Source organism: Trematomus bernacchii, unplaced genomic scaffold (genome assembly GCF_902827165.1).
Source record: "Trematomus bernacchii unplaced genomic scaffold, fTreBer1.1, whole genome shotgun sequence".
Classification (NCBI taxonomy): Eukaryota; Metazoa; Chordata; class Actinopteri; order Perciformes; family Nototheniidae; genus Trematomus; species Trematomus bernacchii.
Window position 1 is genome coordinate 131,645 of NW_022987876.1, and position 23,356 is coordinate 155,000.

The 23,356-nt window shown below is 40.0% G+C and overlaps 2 protein-coding genes across 23 annotated transcripts in view; both read right to left on the reverse strand.

Annotated features, from left to right (window-relative positions):
* Positions 1–7,008, reverse strand: part of LOC117469625 — a 35,882-nt gene extending 28,874 nt beyond the window's left edge. Inside the window, exon 1 of one of the 2 annotated variants that reach the window (XM_034114092.1) lies at positions 6,754–7,008. The gene's annotated coding sequence lies outside the window, so the exon portion shown is untranslated. The remainder of the gene's footprint in view (positions 1–6,753) is intronic. The other variant, XM_034114091.1, reaches the window with a different exon arrangement.
* LOC117469623 (histone H1.2-like) overlaps positions 1–23,356 on the reverse strand; it is a 113,392-nt gene that overhangs the window by 82,032 nt on the left and 8,004 nt on the right. The gene's annotated exons all lie outside the window — the stretch shown is intronic.

Below are 23,356 nucleotides of genomic sequence, written 5' to 3' on the forward strand. Positions count from 1 at the left end.
GTATAGTGAAAAAAGAGAGAACTATTCGAAACAGAAAAAACAGCGTAATATACCATCTGACAAAGGCCTGCGCTATAATGCTTCAATTAACTGGCTATTCTTTAGAATATACTCTGATCAATAGGAGACAGAGATGTTAAGTTACAAATCAAGGGTTTTTATTATTATTTAGATCAGGGGTGGGGAACTTTTTTCTCTCAAGGGCCATTTCAATTTTTACAACTTTCTCCAAGGGCCGTACAAATTATTGAACTCAATTTCTGCTTAAAAATACTAAAATCACAGCCCATTCATTTCGCCTTTCTTTCATGCTGTGCAAAGAAAAAGCAACCTCTTAATCCAGATATTTTACCATGTCTCGCGCATGCATGCATACACGGTTGTGGCATGACCACCAAAACAGAAAGATATGGACACAAGATGTGTGCACATTTGTTTTTAAATGTTGAAGTTAAATGCATCAATCTGGTGCACTTTGAGAGCAAAATGAAGAGTTTGGACACATCTCCCAACACCCATATGAAACAGACCTGTAAGCAGATTTCTCTTTTTCTTTATGGATATTTTACAAATCACTCCCCTTTTAAACTGTATTTTTGTTACTGTCAAAGTATTTTATACCTGTTTTTCATTTAGTCTCTTTTTTTTATATAACTATAATGATCATATCAAGGTGTGCCTTAACCTCACTGAGCTGAGGTTATTTGAGCCTATCAGTCTGTCAGGAGAGAGCTCTCTTCCACCTGGTTGTAGAAAAAGCTCTTTATATTCGTTAGCATAGCTAGCTAACCAGATGCTAATAACAACAGATCGCCAATGGGCTTACAACTAAAGACACAGCCACGCAAAAACTGTGGCATGTATAAGGCATCCTTATGGGTACTGCAATATTTGAAGTGCTGGAGCGGCGTTCCGTTGTCCGTCAGTCTGTGAGTCGGACGAAACGAAAACTCTTCGGTTCTCCACAAATTACACAAGTCACCCAAATCAGCGTTAAAAGGTTAGCCTGTTTATAATTTTGAACGCAAAAAACAATGCTGTGTTAAAATAAAATACTCTCGTTTCTAGCGCCCTAATGTCATTTACTTATTTAAGAGTTAAGATAAAAGGTTAAACCTTCGTAATTGAGATATTTCAGAGTTAATTTGACAATTTAAGTAATTTAACCCATAAGAACCCAGACCCATTTCTAATTTTGGGGAAATTAAGGGGAACATAATTTAGACTAAATAGACCACATTTCTGACAATGTCACATTGAATTTTAATGGTAAAGTAACTCTTATTTATAACTTAATGAATGAGGAGGATTTTTTTATTTAAATTTGTTTGAACATTCTTTGAATTGAAGAATAAAGAATATATTAACTAAATATAATTGGATCAGCTAAATTAACTGAGCAGATCATAATCATATTTCTAATTGTGACATATGTGTTACTCCAGATTTACTGTGAAAGTTTAAGGTTAATGTCCCGATGTGACATCAGTGTCACAGCGATATTTATCTAATTTGTTTCATATCAATTGGATCAAGAAATGTTAACAGGTTAAATGTAACAAAGGACATGTTATGTAAGCATTTTAATTCTTAAATGGCTTGATTTGTACCTTTAGCAACCAAAAACAAGCCTCTGAAATGTAGCTAGTTCTGTCACATGTGTTAGCCCGGCACATGACCCACCAGACTGTTCAGGGTGTGTCACTTAAGGACTTTATGAGATAAAAACAAGTCTAAAGCTGTATAAGGAACTTTACAGAACATTTAAATGTCATGTAAGCGCTTTGAGCTCCAGGAAGGGGCTTTATAAATGTAATGTATTATTATTATTATTATTATTATTATGTAACAACTGTGTCACAGTGGGTCCTCGTGGTTTAGCGAGCAACCTCAAATCAGATAGCACAGAACAAAAAGTGTAATATGTGTCAATTGAGATGATTTCGCGAAGCAGTGTTACTAATTTTTCAAATAAAAAATAAATTTCAATTCATACTTACATTCTGACAACAAACGCTTGCGGGGCCCCATCTTCTTTTGTTTGCTTCTCCTCATGTCCATTTTCAGTTCCAAGCGTGTAGAGCATAGACTGTATAAGGTGTAGAGGTTGGGTTTTATACAGTCTATGGGTTGAACTCACGTCTTGTCACTAGCCGAGATGCACGTGACAGGCTCATGGCCAATCGTAGCACTTGAATGCTATGAAGGGGCGTGTCTTGCGTAGTGCTCCAGCCGGATCCCGATTTGCAGCGCATTAACACTTTATTACGGTTTTAATATTTTAATTGTATATCAGTGAAGATACAGAAGCTGTGCTTTGTCAATTTAACAAGGAAGATGAAATACCTGATTCAAAACATCAAAACTATTGGTTTGAATCGTGTGAACAAGAAATGAGGATCAGGGTGCTAGGGCGCTAGTGCGCTCCGCGGAGTTCGCTGTGCTTCAACTTCCGGTCTGGCCCAGCGGCAGCACATCTTGGGTGTTGGTTTGTGGACGGGCCGCAGTAACGCAGTAGTAACACCGCAGTAGTCTATGGTTTTAGGTTATCATGACACTGCACACCAAAGTACTCAGTCTTATTGACGGAAGACAGACTTTTAAAAAAAAGAAAAAATTAATTGAATGGCTAATGAAAAGGGAATTGCTTCAAGGAAAAATGAAATGCAAACTCTGCAAAAAGAGAATGAAACTGGAGAAACACTCAAACGTCGACGGACTGCAGTGGTAAGTCTTACATTTTTAGCACGGGTTTTAACGATGACTTCCTCTGTTTACTGATATGTAATGTTACAAAGATAAGTTCTAGGAATTTACGATTTGTCTTTTGTAGGAAGTACCGACGTATAAAACACCGAGGGAAAATGACGAGAGTCCTTGTTTGAGAGGAGCAAATTATCCTTGTTCAGCTGGATGAAATACATTTACAGGTAATATTAATTCATCAATAATATCAGTCATTTCCTCAGAGCACAGCAAATGAATGCCTGTAAGTATTACGTTTATTTTAAGCATGTTGACTGTTGTTTAACATTACCGATATCTAAATGCTAATTTCAGTTAGCGCGTCAATTACGTTATCCATTATATGTTAGCATTGAGCTAGCGGACTAAGCGCTAGTTATTTGGCAATTCACAACACAGGCTGCTTGGAGGTGTGGCGGGGCACATTGGCGGCGCTTTCACACCAAGCCCCCAGGAAGTGCGCCGGACTCTGATGAGAATATTCAAGAGTTATTTCCCTCGGCATTATGAACGCGCATCTAACCCACGGGCCCGCGCCGCCCGGGACGTTCATGTTACGTGTTCAGTACTACATGCGTTTTACCCATAGACTGTATATATAAAGGTTTTACCTTTACCCATGGATGCACAATAAGAACGGACCCATATCGCCTTACCGTTCAGGTGTTCAGAGCAGAGCTCCCTGTTGGAGCGGCAGAGCGTGATGTGAACAGAAAAATGTTTCTGTCGCAATATTATCGTTGAGCTAGCTAACTAGCATACATTGTCACTATCTGCTAACATTAGCTTTAGCCTTCGTTTTCTAATAGTTTTTTTCATAGGCTATAAACAGAGGTGATATAAGTATAGATCTTGTACTTGATTAAAAGTAGAAGTACTCAGATCTTGTACTAGAGTAAAAGTAGAAGTACTCAGATCTTGTACTAGAGTAAAAGTAGAAGTACTCAGATCTTGTACTAGAGTAAAAGTAGAAGTACTCAGATCTTGTACTTGAGTAAAAGTAGAAGTACTCAGATCTTGTACTTGAGTAAAAGTAGAAGTACTCAGATCTTGTACTTGAGTAAAAGTAGAAGTACTCAGATCTTGTACTAGAGTAAAAGTAGAAGTACTCAGATCTTGTACTTGATTAAAAGTAGAAGTACTCAGATCTTGTACTAGAGTAAAAGTAGAAGTACTCAGATCTTGTACTAGAGTAAAAGTAGAAGTACTCAGATCTTGTACTAGAGTAAAAGTAGAAGTACTCAGATCTTGTACTAGAGTAAAAGTAGAAGTACTCAGATCTTGTACTTGAGTAAAAGTCGAAGTACTCAGATCTTGTACTTTAGTAAAAGTAGAAGTACTCAGATATTGTACTTGAGTCAGAGATGGAGTACTCGAGTCCTGGACTCGACACCTCATTACTGATATCAAAATCCTTCAGGAGGTGAGATCTTGCTGACGTTGGTGGATCTGAGCCAAGCAGTAAACTTACATAGACTCAATAACTTCTGTTAGGTCAATTAGTAGGTCTGAGTCATTTGCCGGAATAAATGATCAGCCCTCCCGACTCCTACAGTACTTAAAGTGTGTTTCGAATGCACACGAATGCCCTTTTAAGTATATTTCCAACACGCTGGTGATATAATACAATTGTACTTAAAGTGTGTTTCGAATGCACACAAATCATGATTTTAACTGGTGTACTTCAGTACACTTAAAGTTTACAAAAAGTTATGCCAATTTAGCACACAATTTTACACTTCAAGTATACTCAACTAATGATTAAAGGGGACTTATCATGCAAAATGCACTTTTGTACGTCTTTTCTACATGAATATGTGTCCCCGGTGTTCCAGGGAACTCACCAAGTGTCAGAAAACACAACCCTCTCTATTTTCCTCCATACCCAAATCTCTAAAAAAGGGGCTGCAACGGATCTGATCAAAACTGATCCAGATTTGAACAATTCTATGTCGTCACAGAAGTGGCGCTACGGCTATTGGGCCAACTCTCCACCTATCAGGGGAATGTGGAGTTGGGCCACGGCCGGCCATTGCCGTTCGAAAGCGCTGGAGACGCTGTAGTACATATGCCAGGCCTGTAAGTGGCGCTGTAGTCTGCCACAAAAGCAGCGAAGAAGACTTCCCGCCCATAGTTACCATGGTTACCTTTCTGTTTATTCTCCGCTGTGGCTTTTTTTCTCCCTCCCAGAGGCAAGCGTTTGCTGCCGCTGCTTTAATTCAATGCAATCCCTCCCCATCGAGGCAAGCACTGTAATTCTCTCCGGTTAGTCCACCAGCAGATGACAAACACCCACCTCTCCGCCTCTTCCAAGGAACGAGGGGACCGTGCGGCAGAGTTTCAGTTTCAGTTTGTTTCGCCGGTCAAGATGTCCGTTAAAGTTTAAATCTTCCGGACAAAATTAGAAAAGTGCCGGTCAAAGGTCTTCTTTGTTATTTATTGAGCTTTAAAACAAATGAATAACGACTCTATATAATAAAACACGGAGGACGGAGATCTTTTTTTCTCCCCCTCTTGAATTGATCAGAGCACGGCTCCCCTCTCCTGCAGGGGGGCGTGGTCAGCTGCAGCTCACAGAATCAGCCCCGTAGACAGCAAACAGCACATAGAGCGAAATGAGGCATGGCTAAAATGCATAATCTGTTTGGTATTTTGAAAACAGAAACGTATAAATATTAGGGCTGTCAGTCGATTAAAATATTTAATCGCGATTAATCGCATGATTGTCCATAGTTAATCGCGATTAATCGCAAATTAATCGCACATTTTTTATCTGTTCTAAATGTACCTTAGAGGGATATCTTTCAAGTTTGTAATACTCTTATCAACATATGAGTGGACAAATATGCTTTATATGTTTGTTTTATCATTTGAACAATGACAAATATTCTCATGAATATTAAACACAACAACCTCTGAACATTACAAATATTCACCTCAATTCAACCTGGAACCTCTCTCATACAATAATACTGTGTGTGTGTGTGTGTGTGTGTGTGTGTGTGTGTGTGTGTGTGTGTGTGTGTGTGTGTGTGTGTGTGTGTGTGTGTGTGTGTGTGTGTGTGTGTGTGTGTGTGTGGATCGTTGGAGCTATGTGCAGCTCAAGGCATATATGCTCGAACGTGTGCTGCCTGGACGCTGCAATCATGTTGCGCGTACTATCCGTGCTGAGTGTGCTGACTTTTCGTACAATGTCCCACTGTCTGGCTACCTGCATAAAGTCAAGTGCTCGGCGCAGTTGTCGGCGAAATGTCATTGAAACAGCTCCTTATATCCGTTAGCGCAGCTAGCTAGCACCAGATGCTAACAACAACAAGTAAGGTGTGCCTCGCTCGCGCGAGTCGCGCCACACAAACACACTCCCTCCCGGTCCTCCCGATGGCCAGTCCGGGCCTGCCGGTGAGCGTGGAAGTGTGGTCTGCCACAAGCGGGCGGTAGGAGCGGGGCTGACAGCATCAGCTTGTAGATGGTATTTTACACTCGATGCGCTCTGAAACTACGGCGGCCGAGGACAAAAAATACACATGCGTTAATCGCGTTAAAATAATTAGTGCCGTTAATTTTTTTTTGCGTTAACGCGTTATTAACGCGTTAACTTGACAGCCCTAATAAATATACCTTATATAGGTATGGCCCTACAATATATCATTTACATATAGCATGATAGGTCCACTTTAAGTAGTACTCAAGTACTACTTGAGTACTCAAGTACTACTTGAGTACACTTTAGTATACTTGAATGCGACCAAAATAGCACATTTATCCTAAAAGTATACTTAGTACATTCTTTAAAAAGTATAATTTAAGCATAATATTTTTTTACCTGGGATGGTAAGGATGGTAAGGATGGTAAGGATGCCACCTGGTAATGCACTGATTCTGATATCTTCAATCTTAAATTGTATTTTATTTACCTATAATTCATGTAAAAATGTCTTATCTATGCTGCTGTGACGATAACATGTCCAAAATAGGGATCAATAAAGTTTATCTCATCTATCCTCTTACTCACGGTAGTCAGTCTGTTGATCCAGTCCGGGTTTTCTGTTGATCCAGTCCGGGTTTTCTGGGTGATTGTGGAGCTGTTACTTTCGGTTTGTGCAGCAAGAAAAAGAAAAAGAACTGGAGAAATAGTCCGAGGTGGAGGGAGAAAACGTTTTATAAAGATTCAACGACTACACTTTTGAGTTTTTACCAATACATCCATAGTTTTTACCGACCAATAAGAGTGTGTTGCTCCGAGATCTTCCTGCGGTTGTTCTGCTGCAATGGATGGCAGGAAATGAATGTTGCCGCCAAACCTGCAACCAATCACAGTCTAGATGGGCGGGTCTGTGGGTGTTTACCTGAGAGGAAACCGGTGTCACATTACATCCTCTTCTGCGGATGTTCAGGTGTATATCAGTATGTAGAGTCTCTACTTTAAAGAGTCCTCTCCTGCTGATGTTCAGGTGTATATAAGTATGTAGTGTCTCTACTTTAAAGAGTCCTCTCCTGCGGATGTTCAGGTGTATATCAGTATGTAGTGTCTCTACTTTAAAGAGTCCTCTCCTGCTGATGTTCAGCTGTATATCAGTAGTGTCTCTACTTTAAAGAGTCCTCTCCTGCTGATGTTCAGGTGTATATCAGTATGTAGTGTCTCTACTTTAAAGAGTCCTCCTGCTGATGTTCAGGTGTATATTAGTATGTAGTGTCTCTACTTTAAAGAGTCCTCTCCTGCTGATGTTCAGGTGTATATCAGTATGTAGTGTCTCTACTTTAAAGAGTCCTCAACACTTTTGAGTTTTTACCAATACATCCATAGTTTTTACCGACCAATAAGAGTGTGTTGCTCCGAGATCTTCCTGCGGTTGTTCTGCTGCAATGGATGGCAGGAAATGAATGTTGCCGCCAAACCTGCAACCAATCACAGTCTAGATGGGCGGGTCTGTGGGTGTTTACCTGAGAGGAAACCGGTGTCACATTACATCCTCTTCTGCGGATGTTCAGGTGTATATCAGTATGTAGAGTCTCTACTTTAAAGAGTCCTCTCCTGCTGATGTTCAGGTGTATATAAGTATGTAGTGTCTCTACTTTAAAGAGTCCTCTCCTGCGGATGTTCAGGTGTATATCAGTATGTAGTGTCTCTACTTTAAAGAGTCCTCTCCTGCTGATGTTCAGCTGTATATCAGTAGTGTCTCTACTTTAAAGAGTCCTCCTGCTGATGTTCAGGTGTATATCAGTATGTAGTGTCTCTACTTTAAAGAGTCCTCCTGCTGATGTTCAGGTGTATATTAGTATGTAGTGTCTCTACTTTAAAGAGTCCTCTCCTGCTGATGTTCAGGTGTATATCAGTATGTAGCGTCTCTACTTTAAAGAGTCCTCTCCTGCTGATGTTCAGGTGTATATCAGTATGTAGTGTCTCTACTTTAAAGAGTCCTCTCCTGCTGATGTTCAGGTGTATATCAGTATGTAGTGTCTCTACTTTAAAGAGTCCTCTCCTGCTGATGTTCAGGTGTATATCAGTATGTAGTGTCTCTACTTTAAAGAGTCCTCTCCTGCTGATGTTCAGGTGTATATCAGTATGTAGTGTCTCTACTTTAAAGAGTTCTCTCCTGCTGATGTTCAGGTGTATATCAGTATGTAGTGTCTCTACTTTAAAGAGTCCTCTCCTGCTGATGTTCAGGTGTATATCAGTATGTAGTGTCTCTACTTTAAAGAGGGGTTATATTCTCCAAACTTTAATTGTTAATCCCTCATGACATCCAGTCAGTCCCCCCCTCCAGTGAAGAATGGTTTGGCCCAAAAGAAACCTTCCTTAAGTTTCATTTATTGTGAACAGGATCTCATTAACATATTATAAAAATGTGTCTTATACAAAATAAAGACATTTTAAATAAGAGTTAAATAAAGGGAAATTATCAGTCATACCAACAACTTCTCAGATAAGATAGGACTTTATTTATCCGTTAAAACTGTACAATAACAGTGCAGTAAAAAGAGCAATAAAATAATTACAGGAAACATAGACGCTCACATAATTAATGTAAAATACTGTACAGTGACGAGCAGTATTTAGTAGTGCAAAAAAAACGTAGTGGCAGATACGTAATTGCACGTTATTAATAATAATAATAATAATATTGCACATGTTATATAGCAGAGAGTGTATAATGATGGTAATGGTATTTATTTTGCACATAGTGGTGGTGTGGAAGTTCTCAGTTCCCTTTACTGAAGGGAGTTATAGAGTTTGATAAAGGAGTTAAATCAGGGGCATTTAACCCATTTTAGTCCAGGGGTCACATCATCGTCGACAGTTTGAACCCGGAAATGTTGAGTACCCCAAAGTTTTATGATAGAAATGTATAGTAGTGTCTTCGGCACATAGAAACTGCTGGATAACCTGCATACGTTATGCAGACAATATTTACAAATGGTTTGGCCCATTTTGGTGTTTTGGGGGTTATTGAGTCGATTTCTGACAGTTTTAGGATCAGAAATGTCAGTTTGAACCAGAAAGTGGCCATACCTGTACTCTTTGTGGGCTGATTTTGATTAATTTTGGGTCCATTTGGAAGATTTAGTCGACACGAGGAAAAAGTCTGAATTTTTTGATTTTTAGGAAAAAGTCTGAATGTTTGCGTTGCAGCATAAAATGACAAGGCATTGTATATGAGAGAAATTAAAAGACTAGAAATAAACAATCTAAAATGTAAACATCTCAAATAGAAATAAAATAGCATTAAAAAGTAGAAAATATACAAGTTGAATTACAAATTGACTGTAGCAATATATAAAGCATGGTATCATACATGAGGAGGTGTGTGAGGATGCTTAGTCCATTTCTGACACTTTCAGGATAAAAAATGTCAGTTTTAGTGTCCCCTAAAACTTTCAAATCGACCCAGAATTAATTTTAAAAAAGTACAAATATGGCCTCTTTCTGGTTAAAACTGTCATTTCTGACCCTGAAAATGTCAGAAATGGATTCAGCATCCCCAATAACCCCCTAAAACACTCCAAAACGGTCCACATCGGCCAAGACATTTCTAAACTATTATCTTCATATGCTAATTGTGCAAATGTCCCAACATATATGCAGGTTAGCATCCAGCAGTTTCTATGTGCTATCGGGGGTCACAGCACTATTTCCTTTGTTTTAGTGCAAAAAAAAACGACATTCTGATAATGTTCACATCTACTGGACACTCTTCTTACACGACATCATGAACAACCTGACATTTCTGTAGAACAATAACTGATTTCCTACCTTTGGCTTTTTTTTGACAAAAATAAAGAACCTTGAACCTTGATCTTGTGTTTAAAAACAGTTTCTGTGTTTCGAGGGGCATGTCTTTTATGGTCAGAAGTGTGTCAGGGTCATTGCACATGAATTTAATTTGGAGTTGTATTAAATAATGTTAACTGGAACAGAAAGCCTGAGCAGTGAGACATCAGAACGTGTTCAGCTCTGAGGGGAATCGTTTTTCCCATGTGCTACGTTCCCTCCTGGACTAGGGGTACAAAATATAAAAATAACCGGGAGAGAGAAAAAAGAGAGGAAACTGATTTCTGAAGACACAAGGTGATATTTTAATTAGTCAAAAAGTAAACTTTCTTATTAAAGAAAGTGACTAAAGTACACTGGAGCACATCTCCTAACAATTAATAAAACACAGGTTAAACTCTAAGGTCTCACACAGAGACACCACACAAGCTGCACTGGTCACACATGCAGCCAGAGGAGAGAGAGAGAGAGACTGCAGCCTTCCTCAGGTCCTTTATGGAGGCCCTGATTGGGGATTGGGAGCACCTGAGGGAGAGGCTGCACCTGGAGACAATCAGGGGGAGAGGGAGAGAGAGACACACACACACACACACACACACACACACACACACACACACACACACACACACACACACACACACCACGGCACGTAACACATGAATGCTGCAGAACTCCCCTTCAGATGTTCTCAGGGTCTGTCATTTTGATGATTCTGTTTCTTGTATTTCAGCCTCCACTGAGAGCGGTAGATCAGCACCAAAGCCTTTCTTCAGCTGGAAGTCGAGCGTTTTCGCCTGAAGTCGAGACGCCACGACTTAAACAACCCCTCTTTTCAGGTTAGCTTTGTATCAGCAACATCACCTTTTCATTTGATTTCTAATCATTATTATTCTTATTTCCTTATTTGTTCATTTTGTCTTATGTCGTCCTTTATTTTACAGAGAGGGAACATTACTTTATTTGATCATGTCATAATTTTGAGATTTTGAGGGGAAAAAAATCTGAATTTTGAGAAAAAAATTACATTTTGAGGAAAAAGTCAGAATTTTGAGATTTTGAGGAAAGCTGTCATCACAGATTAAACTTGTCTAACTGGAGGCTGCAGGTACCTTGGTGATTTTGGTGAACTGAGTTGAGTTGAGATACACTTCCCTTAAGTACACCTTGCGCTTCATGTTGTTCAGAAGAAGGACGTCTCCGACTGAAAGGTCTTTGCTCTGCTTGATGGCTTCGTCCCACAGGGTGACGCTGATTTCCTCAGCTTCCTGTTTCAGTTTGAACCTTTTCGTCTTCTTCTCCTCGTGTTGCACCTTCACTTTTTTGATGCGATCAATCTGAGCAGCAGAGGAAGCACAACAATGATTTCTATTTCACCAAATTTCAAAACAAACTGCCTTATAAATATATAAATATATATAAATAAATATATAAATATTTATATATATAAATATATATATATATATATATATATATATAAATATTTATATATATAAATATATATAAATATCATACCAATGACTGGTCCATTAGTTTATCTTTAGTTATCCGTGAATAAATAGGTTCATAAGATCTTGAAAAGGCATTTAAAAAATGTAAAACAAACATTTGTTGAATGCATTACCAACCTAACCAGGCTCCATGAAGTAGGTCTGCAGTTTGAACTCACCTGGGTGACTGTTCCTTCGACGCTCACGTATGTCTTGAGAGGAGATGATTTGATGTCTTTAACGGAGGTAAGTGGACTCTCAGGATAAACCAGCTCGGATTTTTTAACAACTTTCCCAACAATTGCTTCCGTCTCAAGAATTCCACTGGATTTTAGATCAAAGATGGATTTCTCCTGCAGACAAAGCAAAGAAAAGCATCTCAATGAACGTAAATACAAAACATGTCTCAAAGCTGTAAGTGATAAATAAGAAATAAGCCTTTACCCAAGGGTGTAACTTTGGTTTGAGAAGTGGGGGGGAAACAAAACAGGGGGTCCTCCACAATGAAAAATGTTCTCGATTTAATTCCATTTCCTGCCTTTCTACAAATATATTAGCTCTATATCACATGACCATGACATGACCCATGTGATTTGCAATATCGCAATATATTGTATATACTATTTGCACTATCGTATCGTGGCTTAAGTATCGCGATAGTATCATATCGTGGGGAGCCTGGTGATTCCCACCCCTACTAAGTAGAGTACTTGAGTCCATGAGTAAACCACCATGGGGTTTTCCTGTTGTACCTCTTGAATGCAGCACTTTGGCAAACATAGTGGATCTGCCCATTGATTGTTAAATACTCCAACATTGAATGGCTTCCTTGTTTGACTCTTCAGCCAGGATTCTTGATAATCAGGCTGGGTGTTTTTCCGTCGTTGTGGTGACAGAAAACCTAACCAGTCCGAGCACATTTTCTACCTGTGGAGCCAGAAGTTTCACGGCGAGGATGAGTTTCTCGATGGAGTCATCCAGGCTCTGGGTTTCGCCGCTACCGCCGGAAACCTCTGAACAAACACGAGATAAAAAAAAAACGATAGAAATCTTCCTGGTCCATTTAGCTGAAAATGATAAAACAATAATAACAATAATAATATATGCTAAATAATATTTATAGTGTGTGTGTGTGTGTGTGTGGTGTGTGTGTGTGTGTGTGTGTGTGTGTGTGTGTGTGTGTGTGTGTGTGTGTGTGTGTGTGTGTGTGTGTGTGTGTGTGTGTGTGTGTGTGTGTGTTTACCAGCTGCAGGTTCCTTCTTCTTGGGCACTGCTCCTGAGTCAGCTGGTTTGCTCGTCGCGGCTAAACAAATACATTTAAAAAGTTTTCAAGGGAGACCTGCAATATATATATATATATATGTATGTATATATGCGTGTGTGTACCAGGGTTGGTCCTCGGTCTGGCCGTGATGCCCCGAAAATAATTATACGTCCTACGCCCACCATGGCCTTTATGCCCCTCACACTGTTAACATTTGGCTTTTGAGTTGGCTTTGTGTGGGCATGACGAGACTCTTCAGTCAACCCTGGCATTTTCAGGGGATTGGTTGGTTTAGTTTAGCACACTCTGCTGGAGGAGGAGGAGCAGCCTGAACTCAAGCCCTCCTCCTGGTCCGCATGGACCTAAACTGGGTGCTCACTCGTGCGTAATCATGGGTGGGCCACCAAAAGGCTGAACAATTATCTGTCACAGCCAGTGAATTTAGCATATTGTAAATTGTCTAACTTTCAATACTCTTTTATTTTTCTAAAATTGAATATTGTATCTTGCTTCTTTACAAATTCAGATATTCGGGTCAGTGCCTACAGCATACCAAACGCTTTACATTTAGTATAGAATAGAGCAAAGTCAAATATAATATATAATATATTTTTTAAGGAGCTCCGAAGTATGGGATCAGGTTTGTGCCGTTAAGATCAAGCAAAACTAAGAGTTTAAGAGAAAAAAAAAAACTCAGTCAAGTTTAATAAATGTCATCTCAAAAGTAAATCTATAACTTGCAAACAAATAATTTGTGTAATCATGTAAACTATTCGTCTTTTTATAACATATCTTTTTGTTTGCAGCTCTCTTTGCTTCTTTCTCAATTATCAGACTTTTGCCCTCGCTGCGGGCTATAGTAACCCTTAAGTAACCCTTAAAGTAAGCCTTAAGTAACCCTTAAAGTAAGCCTTAAGTAAGCCTTAAGTAACCCTTAAGTAACCCTTAAGTAACCCTTAAAGTAAGCCTTAAGTAACGCTTAAGTAACCCTTAAGTAACCCTTAAAGTAAGCCTTAAGTAAATGTATAATTACATGTATCTCACAGATAGATTTTCTGAACAAACTGAGTGTGAACTTACTGCGTCTCTTCCTTCAACCTCAGCCCGGGTTTTCACACTTGATCAGATTTATAAAGAGGAAGTCAGAGGAGCGGGAAGTCTGAATTTGTTTGGACCGTACCAACTGAAATCTTGAATTGCTGTCAATTTGGAATAGTACAAATATATAAGGGAGGGGGGGGGGGGTGGTTAAATTCTCCTCATGACATCCAGTCAGTCCCCCCTCCAGTGAAGAATGGATTGGCCCAAAATAAACCTTTCATTTATTGAGAACAGGATCTCATTAACATATTATAAAAGTGTGTCTTATATCAAATAAATACATTTTAAATAAATTATTAAATAAACAGGAGTAAAGATTATGATGGAAATATTTATTTCTTATAATTTTTGTTAAATTGACTGGCATTTATTTTTGTATTATCTGTCAGCTTCCGGCTTGGTGTTTTTGTTTATGAATAATAAATCAGACCAGATAAATACATGTAAAAAAACACATTTCAAATACCTGATAATTATTGTTAGTTAACTTTGTTTTTCTGATTCTGGATCGCTGAACATTGACCGATTCATAAACGTATGAATATTAACGTGAAGTGTATTAAACTAATAACTACAAAAACTGGGATATAAATTATTAAAGTAAGATTGAGTTTTTTTAAAAGTCAGAATTTTGAGAAAAAAGTCAGAATTTTGAGATATTTTGAAAAAGTAAACATTTCGAAGTTTGAGATTTCGAGGAAAAAATTTATTTGCAGAACTCCCCTTCAGATGTTCTCAGAGTCTGCCATTTTGATGATTCTGTTTCCTTGTATTTCAGCCTCCACTGAGAGCGGTATTCTTTCAAGGAGATCATCACGAAAGCCTGTCTTCAGCTGGAAGTCGAGCGCTCTCGCCAGAAGTCGAGACGCCACGACGAGCGTGTGCAGCTTCGTGTCTAATTCCACCTCCAGTTGAGTCTCCTTCAGCGTGGCTTCCTTGATCCCTCTAATCTTGAGGGTCACTTTCTGGATGCCGACACTTTGAACCTGCATGAAGACACGTTAACGGTCAATGTTCAGGACGTGAGAAAACATCAAATAAAGTCTTCAGATTAATGTGAGGAACACTTTGTTTTGGGGGCTATTTAGCTTCCATATGATGTCTTCTGTGGAAATATCAGTTTAAACAACACCTCTTTTCAGGTCAGCCTTGTATCAGCACATCACCATTTCATTTGATTTCTAATAGTTATTATTCTTATTTTCTTATTTATTCATTTTTATCTTATGTCGTCCTTTATTTTACCGAGAGGGAACATTACTTATTTTATTGTATTTTATTTTCACAGTCAGAATTTTTTTTCAGGCCTGGATCATGAACACTTTGGGCTTGGCCTTGAGGGGAGATTGACGAGTTGCCATGAAGATTCTCGTTATTTGTTTGATAGGGAGGGGCAGCCCATCAACCCCCAATACGACACCCTTGTTTCCGTGACTGAGAACACAGCAGATGAAGGCATCGCCATGCTGAGGAGCCTCTAGAAGATCGGTGAATTCGCTGCGAGTCCACTCCTTGACATTGAACTCCTGCAGCTGAGAAAGGTCGCACTGAGAAGCAAAGCATTCCAGCGCTCGCTCCATCTGGTCCTTGGTTTGGTCTTTACACATCAGCACTCTGAACCCCAGCCAGCTGAACACCTTTCCCAAGCTTTCTGCAGTGAAATAAAACCTAGTTAGGCTTCAACAGGCAACACCGGGATGATAATATACATCTGTCAACTCTGTAACATACCAGCATCTTTATCGGTTCCATCTCTCACGCTTTCATCTCTCAAGCTATCAGCAGGAAATGTTCATTGTTTATGATCAGGCAGAGGACGGTGGGCTGGCTGTTCAACTCGTACTGCCTGTCCTGAAAACAACAGAAACAATTTCACACAAACACAAAATGATGAAACTGGAATGGATTAGGTCTGGGCTATGTGGACACAATCTAATATATTTACACATAAAGGTTTTTGGTGAATAATAATAGCTATGTGGATATAATTGCTAAATAGTGCTGCAGATAATTACATATATTAATAAATATTCCAAAAGTGGATGCAAGTGCTCAAAACAACTCCTTCGAGTTTACTCGTTTGAAAAAGCCCGCTTGCCACTCAAAAGATGGCAGAAAAGTTCAAGACGGTCACCAATGATGGAAATGTCATTTTTTTGCCATTAAATCACTTTCACTTGCTCAATAATTGATCTTGGTGTCAAATCATACATTTAATAACAACGTAGAAACAAAATTCAGACGTCAGGAATGACTCAGAAGTTGTCTAAGCCAGTGGTTCCCAACCTTTTTCAGTCAGGCCCCCCTTGTGTAATTGGAAATATTTTCGAGCCCCCCCTAATCCGGTTCCCACCGAGATTGGTAGAATTGATTGTATATAGTTTTACAAACATTACATTTTCTCTGCTAATAATAACAAGACAAAAAGATCCAACTCTAATTGTATATATTATTATGGATTGAACATGAACTAAAGTGCTTGTATTGGCAGATGATCCTGTGCCACTGAATAATGTTAAGAATGTAAGAAGTATATATAATAAAATATGAATATATATTTCTTACTGCACCAGAGAGAACTTTTTTGTTTCCATTTGTGTCCCTATAGTCTTTACACCGGCTTCCTGTGTGTCAAAGAATAGATTTCTAAATACAGCTGCTGGTTTATAAAGCACTGAATGGTTTAGGCCCAAAATACATGTCTGATCTCCTGCTAAATGATGAACCATCCAGATCTCTCAGGTCTTCTGGTCTGCTTCCTGTCCCCAGAGTCAGAACTAAACCTGGAGAGGTTCAGTTATGATGCTCCAAACATCTGGATCAAATATTTGTAAAGCCCTTTGAATTGCCTTGTGTTGAAAGGTGCTGTATAAATGAACTTGCCTATAGGGCTGCATTCTCTCATATAACCGGCAGGGGGCGACTATAATTCACTGACAGTAGAATGAGTTGTAAAGTTATGTGTACATTTGGCTCCACCTGCTGCTCACACTAGCTCCTCCTCCTCCTCCTCCCTGTGTTCGAGGAGCAGTGGAGGAGTGTCGGACCTGAGAGGAGAAGCAGCTCACAGTGAGTTTTCATTTACAAACTTTACAAACTTTAAAATCAATGCAAACTTTAAACTAAAAGCTTAACTTCAAACTTGTATTTCAATCCTGACAGTGGTGTAGTTCTGATCAGTGTTGGAGAGTAACTAAGTACTCAGATACTGCAGTGTAGTGAAGTACCTTTACCATTTCCTGCTACTTCATACTTTTACTACTCTACATTCACAGGAAAATGCTTTGATCTAAAACATGTTGTGACTCACAGGGGGATGAATACATAAAGTTCCATCTTATCTTATCTTATATAAGTGGTTCCCAACCTTTTTCAGTCAGGCCCCCCTTGTGTAATTGGAAATATTTCCGAGGCCCCCTTAATCCGGTTCAAATGTATTCAGTATTGTATGAACATGTTTTAATTGGGGGGTGGACGTCGTCACATCCTCTAGGGGGGTCCGGGGGGGAAAGATTTTTTTTAACATTTTAAAGTAAAATGCTTCAATCTGATGCACTTTGAGCAGAATGACTAGAGACTGGATCTAGGGGAACTCTAAACACCCACATGAAAAAGATTGGTTTGCATTTTAATAATCAAATAAGTATGTGAACATAACCAATAACCCATAGCCAATAACAAATACATGTAACGTATTTTACTTTTGTTGTTCATTCATATCTTATTTTACCTTAACATTTATTTATTCATGCTTTTTTTTTATCTCTCCAGTTTTAAACGATATTGTTGGTTTACTGTCCTATAGTATACATTGGAATGATTTCAAACCTGTTTATCCCAATAATTATAAAGGTGTGCATTGGAAATAATTTGTTTACATAAATTGCATTTATCTCTCGCTCGCCCACTTTGGCCGAATCAACATGAGAAGCCCACAATTAGTATTGTAGCGTCTCGCTGCGGGACACACAACTTGTCAGCGCTGTCGTCTGCCCCCAGTCACGTGACTTTGTTTACAATCTGACAGCTGAAAGCAAAGGAAAGCCCTCCGGCCTCATATGGCTATGGTGATCAAATGCCTGCCTGGCTTTGGTGGCCGATCCCCGGCTCAATCTGTCCCCGGAAATGTCCCCGTTTTTAAATATGCTTTAAAAACACAAAGCGTTCGCAGCAATATCATTGTTGTAGCCTTAGCTTTAGCATTTAGCGTTAGCAGCTTCATTCTTCTTCTACTACTTATTTTACTACTTCTTCTTCTTCTTATATGTAATTGCCCACGAAATGTTGAATGAAGAACTCGTTTCAGTGTGAACTCATTCCACAGTTTGACCACAAAAGTGTTTTAAACCAGGTACGTTTTAAGTGTGTGATTACACATGTTACGTATTATACTGTATTGGTGCCGGTGCGTTAAGACCACCTCTCGTGTCGGATTTTGGAAAATGGATTTTTAGTTTCCTCATGGCAGGGACTTTACTTCCTCTGGACACCGTCGGTTATTTACAAAAAAACACCTAAATATACTTGTTATTGTGCTTCTGTCTTTCTGTGTCTTTCCATCTGCTCCGTAAACTCTCATTAACCTGTTTAGCCCCGAGCCTGTTTCAGGTCTCAGGCTCGAATATGACATCCAGAACAAATGACTATAACTTCTCTTCTAAAAGGGGGAAATTAATAATCTTTGTTCTCAAAGTAATGATAAACCTGTGAGCTGGATGAAGAGGAGTCAGAATCAATATAGATGTTTTTATTTTAAAGAGAATTCAGATTGAACATAGTGAACACATTACTCATAGTGGAAACCACCCTTGAACGATGGGATGGGAGACTGCGGAGTCGAGCGCAGCCGAGCAGGCTCCGGAGTAGTTAAAGGAGAGTGACAGCGAGAGGAGGAAGAGGAAGAGGAAGAGGAAGAGGAAGAGGAGGAGGAAGAGGAGGGCCACACTGGCTTCATGGATGGAGTTGGCTTCAGTGTGTTGATATAAACAAGGTCTTCTGTCGGCTCTGTGCCGACCTGACAAGCAAGTGAAGAGTAGAACAGATATGCTGCTATTTCTCCTCCTCCTCATCTTCCTCCTCGTCCTCCTCCTCCTCCTCCTCCTCCTCATCTTCCTCCTCGTCCTCATCTTCCTCCTCGTCCTCATCTTCCTCCTCGTCCTCATCCTCCTCGTCCTCATCTTCCTCCTCCTCCTCTTCCTCCTCCTCCTCATCTTCCTCCTCGTCCTCATCTTCCTCCTCGTCCTCCTCCTCCTCCTCGTCCTCCTCCTCCTCGTCCTCATTTTCCTCCTCGACCTCCTCCTCCCCCTCATCTTCCTCCCCGACCTCCTCCTCGTCCTCATCTTCCTCCCCCTCCTCCTCCTCCTCATCTTCCTCCTCGTCCTCCTCGTCCTCCTCCTCGTCCTCCTCGTCCTCCTCCTCGTCCTCCTCCTCCTCTTCTCCCTCACCCCCTGGAGGACAGAGTTAGACTGATGTTAGAAATAGGAATGGATATATAATTCGACCCCCAAAAAAACGGTGAACCGAATTTACATATCATATGCCTTTATATAATAAAATATATATTATATACATTATATATACATACATATATGCAGGGCTGCCCCTGGCCAACTTGTGGCCCCACGCAAAGGTGTGTCATGAGGCCCCCCGGCCGCGGGAAGTCATTTTACAGAAACATGAACATAATAGTAACCGGCAAAAAAGCCCTATGTCTATGATATGCTACGTATACAGCTAATTATATTTTAAGTAAAATCAGAACTATTTTATGTAGTTTAATTAATTTTTATTTAGGTGGTCGCTCAGTTTTTCAAATGTAGCACCTCCAGCACCCCTACTTCCTGCGGCTATGCCCCCCGGGTCTGTACACAAGGCATAATTGCACCGCATTTGCACATAATATGAGACCCCCTCCGCAAGATGATGCCCCAAGCAGGCTGCGTGATCTGCGTGTAGGGAGGGCCACAGGGTCGCACCTTGCAGACAGGAGGGGCCCCCAAAGAAGGTAGATTAAGAAGGTCCACAGCAACAACAACACGAAACACTCTTTAATTTACTGCAACGACATGTCGGGAAACCCCCCCAAAGGGTCCCCATGCATAGCACGCCATCAAAAGCTGCTTTATAATTTCTGTGTCTCAGGGCTTCTTAACATTTAACAACCTATCAATGTGTCATACCCACTTAACGGGAAGAAACTCAGCTACCTGACGATATGAACCATTTTTACCTAAACAAAACACAACTCTAACGCCGAGCGTCTGAATTAGCACTAAGCCAAAGGGTGCTAACGCACTTAGCACATAACCAGTGGCGGCTGGTGGAAAATATTTTAGGTGGGGCTGTGGAAATGGTGATCAAACAATACTAGGGGGCATTTTTTGGAGAAAAGACCCCCTAAATTATGACTTCTGGTGATGTTAGAGGGGGGGGAGGACAATTTGAGGCTTAAAAATATGAGAAGACTGATCAATACCTCCATAACTTCAGTGTGGTTAGCTATGAATCTTCCAAAACTTCCAAACACCTTGTCCTGGACCAGTGGCGTCGCCTGGCCTGGTCATCCGGGGCTTTAGCCCCGAATGTTTTTTCTGTAGCCCCGGACAATTCTCCCTCAATAATATAATACATTAACCGTGCTTTACGTGAACCTCATCATGACACAAGAGAGGACGGCAGCACTGTAATTTCCCGTGTTCAGTGAATGCAACAGAGGCATGACACCAGACCAATCAGAGAGTTGCATGGAAATAAACGTGTGCTTGTGTCATTCAAGCTCGGCTCTGTGTGTGTGTGTGGCAATAGCGCATTTAGTGTGATAGGGAGAGAGAGAGAGAGAGAGGGGGAGGGAGGGACCGGTGCCAGCATGGACCTGTTTGTTCCACAAGAAGCTGGAGGAGAGTCCTCTCCTCTCAGACTGAGAGACTCAGGTGAGCTAAAGGACTCTCTGAGTGTTTAGATACATAACTTTAGTCTAAGTTATCTCAGTGGGTCTCAAACGGTTTGGTCACAAATTATTCAAAAGATTATTTCCGCGGCACACCTTCATATGATCATTATAGTTATACAAAAAATAAGAGAATAAAGGAAAAACAGTTATGAAATACTATATGGCAGTAAAACAAGAATAGAGTTTAAAAGAGGAGTGATTAGTAAAATATCCATAAAGAAAAAGTACATCTGTTTACAGTTCTGCTTCATATGGGTGTTGAGAGAGGTATCCATAGATCTCTTCATTTTGCTCTCAAAGTGCACCAGATTGATGCATTTAACTTCAATATTTAAAAAAAAGTCTTCCCGGGGGAGCATCCCCCCGGACCCTCCTAGAGGAGGTAAGCCCCCCACTCATAAAAAATACCACTTTACCCCTGCCTATATGCCGTGAGCTGATTATCGAGCCTTCATTGTAACAGTTGCGGGTGTACTGTGTGTGTGCGTGTGGGGAGTGTTGCAGTGAAAAATGCCACTGTAGTGCCGCCGCCACTGTGGGCTAAGCCCCGAATGTTTTCAGGTCCAGGCGACGCCCCTGTCCTGGACATAGTTTCTACAGCATAAACTGTGTTTACAAGCTGAGATTCCACAAATTCTAGAAATATAAGTATCATCACTGAGCGATCAGAACTCGCGACAGGGGAAGCAAATACAGACATCACACGACGTAGCTTTCGGTAGCAAAACACGGAGATATGCTCACCTTTTGCAGAACAACAATTCTGATCAAAAACGAGAAAAACGCAGCTGAAGGTTAATCCATAGGTTAATCCAATGTGTCTGTCACTTTGAAAAAATGATTGATGATCCATAATTCCATTTTTATGTCAAAAACGGAGTTTTCATTAGCTGCTAATGGTAGCTTCCAGAGTGTATGACAGCTTCCTGTTTTGTCTCCTTGGATACGAGTCCAAACAACTCACAGACTGCACCGGGCGCTCACGTAGGAGCCCTGTGACCATCAGATTTGACGACGCTGATTGGCTGAAATTATGTTTCGGCGGCATAGTTTAAAGATAGCAACAGTTGGCTTCTGCTGCACTTGCTGCCCTCTCGTCTGGGCGCTGTGCATAGCGCCCAGACGAGAGGGAGTAATGATACACGGGCAAGGCCAGGCAGGAAACATGTGACTTATCAGTAACTTTAGACATCGTAACACAATTTTAAACGAGATTTTATTGTAGACTATACATTTTACTGATACCAATTATATAATATTTACCTTGTTTATTAAAAATTAAAATTAAAATTAAAAATATATTTTTTAAATATATTTTTTAATTTTTTTTATTTTTAATGTGGGAAGAGGGGGGGCGGCGCCCCTAGCGCCCCTATGGGCCGGCCGCCACTGCACATAACTCACAGTAGCAATATTCTATACTTCATGCAATCTGCACAAACTATATATCATATGAAAGCTGAGATTTCACAGATTCCAATGGTATAAGTATCATCACTGGGCGACCAAAACTCACGGCAGCAAAAGCCAGCAAAGACAACACACAACTTAGCTTTACGGAGCCACAACCGCAAATACTTCTTACCTTTGCTGTTTCCTGATCAAAAGTTGTGTTCAAGGGCATTAAAACGCATATAAACGCTGCTGAAGGTTAATCCAATGTCTCTGTGTCACTTTGAAATGATTACTGATAATCCATCATCATATTTATGGCAATAATCATATTTTTCATATAGAGTGTATGAGAGCTTCCGGTTTTGGGCATGCTGGCTGCGCATCACTCTCATTCACCAATGGGTAATGCTTAGATGGATTTAGGAACCTCCCCTCGATTCTATTGGCTCTAACAGTTCAAAAGAGATGTCAATCATCAAAATCGACCGATGGGTTCCAGAGATATGGCAAATCCACCCAAATGACCCCAGAGGTGGGGTTTTTCTTCTAAACCTCTCTAAAAAGGTAAAATGTCACTTGTTTTGCATCAATCTTGATACAGGGTATTTATTATTATATTATAGATTGAACATAGTAAAAAAATGTAAATTATAGTGTCCGTCAAAAAAACAAAACATTACTTATAGTGAAAACCACCCTTGAATGATGGGATAGTAGACTAAAAGCTTTAGGTATCCAAACTATAACATATAATAAGTACCCTGTATCAAAATTGATGCAAAACAAGTGAAATCTGACCTTTTTAGAGAGTTTTGCAAAAAAGACCTCACATTTGTGGTCATTTGGGTGGATTTGGGTGGATTTGACGTTTCTCTGGAACCCATTGGTCAATTTGGTGATTGACATCTCTTTTGAACCGTTAGAGCCAATAGAATCGAAGGGGAAGTTCTACATACACACACACGTTACCATTAAAAAGTGAGAGTGATGCGCACGCAGTCGAAAGCTATGTTACGCTCTGAAAACTGAAAACTGAAACCTAGGCTCAAACTAGTAAATATGAAGATGGATTATCAGTAATTATTTCAAAGTGACACAGACACATTGGATTAACCTTCAGCAGGGTATTTATCGTTTTAATGCCA